This window comes from Gavialis gangeticus, unplaced genomic scaffold (assembly GCF_001723915.1).
Source record: "Gavialis gangeticus isolate Ggan-Ray unplaced genomic scaffold, GavGan_comp1, whole genome shotgun sequence".
NCBI classification, from domain to species: domain Eukaryota; kingdom Metazoa; phylum Chordata; order Crocodylia; family Gavialidae; genus Gavialis; species Gavialis gangeticus.
Genome location: NW_017729031.1, coordinates 46,899,313 through 46,901,316, shown reverse-complemented (window position 1 = coordinate 46,901,316; position 2,004 = coordinate 46,899,313).

Here is a 2,004-nt window from a genome sequence, read left to right as displayed (position 1 = left end):
AGGCAAAGGAATATTTCTGCAAGCTGAAGGATCAATATCAATTCAAGGGGTAGTTCATAATGACCTTATGTGAGACACAAATGGAAATACTCTGTACTTCTGGCATGCTTCTCTCCAAAATATTTAGAACATTAGTGACAATATTGAAAAGTTTGCTGACTGAGCTGATCAATGGAATGTGAAGGCAGTTTACTTTAAGGCTATTTACTTCCACACAGAATATTTATCTATTAGTCAGTTTGTATTCTACTCAAATGCAGATAGATGGGTTATTTTTTTTGTGTGTATTTCAAACCCATCAAGGCAAAAATAAACTATTCCACTAAAACACAAAGGCCAAATACCATCTGGTCAAGGTGTATCCTAGCTAGTTAGGGGCTATGCTCTGTAAAATAGTACAAGTTCATTTTACATGGGTTTGCATAGGACTTTACTGTGCAGTTTCCAAAAAGAGATAATCTAGTCTAAAAAAAACCCAAATTAATTCCAACGGTTGTTTATATACATCATTATATGTCCATTGTGAAAGCAAATGTGGGGTTCAGTATAAGGTTTCTGCTGTCTGAAAATACATACAGCTTCTAGGTAAGAAAGGTATTTCTGATAATCCCCTGCCTTTCCTCTAAGCAGTGTATTCTACAAAACCAAAGGATACGCTTCATCACGAGGCCACTTAAAGTCCTATAGGGCCTAGTTCCCCTTTCACTTACACCAGTGTGAAACTGAGGTATCTCCCTCGACTTTAATGGAGTTGCTCCTACTTTGTACTCTGTTAAGAGAGTCATTTCCCAAATGTATAATAATCTTTGTCTGCTGGTTTTTGTCATGAGCTCTGAAGGCTAAGGTTGTACTCAGAGCACTAACTCCCTTCCATCTTGTATGTGTGCATGTGTGTATATAATATTTATATGTGCATACACACCATGTCTAAGTAATATTTTTATCTCTCTTCCTTTAAAAAAGGTTTTTGGTTTAATCACTTTCAAATTAGTAAACACAAAGCACATTAGTGAATATGGAGCTATTAGTATTTCAGAACTTAAAAAACCCCAGCTGTACTGGTGACTAACCAATACATGAACTGAAGCTCACACTCTGCAAGGACCTTTGGTTGACATTCGATTTTGAACCTGCCAGATGCATTTTTGTGAACCAGGGATACTGCATCTTTAATGAACAAGTCTCTACTCTTTCCCCTGTTTTTAAATACAACACAAGCAGTGTAGCACTAGGCACTGCAATTGTCAAAGACAATTAGACTGAAAGCAGGAAAATTTCACCTCCCTGTCTCAGTGATATGTAGAATGTCGGCAGTGTGGGTCAGCCTTGCCACAGAGTTGTGTGAGAATATATGAATCAGTCCTATAGAATGTTAAATATTTATAAAATGGTTCTGTACTACACCAAGGTTGGGAGCACATTCATTCCTTCTTGTTGTCTTATAATAGAAAAAGAAGCAAAAGTTTATTTCCAGACCTAAACTTTGTGAGTGTGGGTGTGCATGGATTTTTTTCCCTTTTTTGTTTTTGATTTTTTAAACTTTTTCTTTTGTTCTTGCTTTCATTCTGTTGTTCTTGTGGTTTATATGCAGTCTCTAGAGACTTCTCATTTCCTTTTTAAAAATATTTTTCATCAGATGTGTATTCAGACATTTGTTCTTTAAAACCATTTCTACCTCATTGCTACATATTGTACATGTAGTATTTATTTGTTGTCTTTTTTGAATGTCATGCATTTCATAAGAAAAAGACTTGTCCTTGAACTTGAACAGTCTACCTCAGAAAGACTGTCTTTACACTGAACAGTATTAACAACCTAAATGATAAGACGCATTAGCGAAGTGTGGCAGGATAGATAATGCACGAGTACTTGGGATACTGATGGACTTTTAATTGTACTCATAACACAAGACTGCTTAAAGGAACTTAAAGGAAATTATGCACTGTGTAGGTCTTCATCAAGGTCCTATTCTGGCATGCTATAAGAAAATGCAGCTTTATTCTG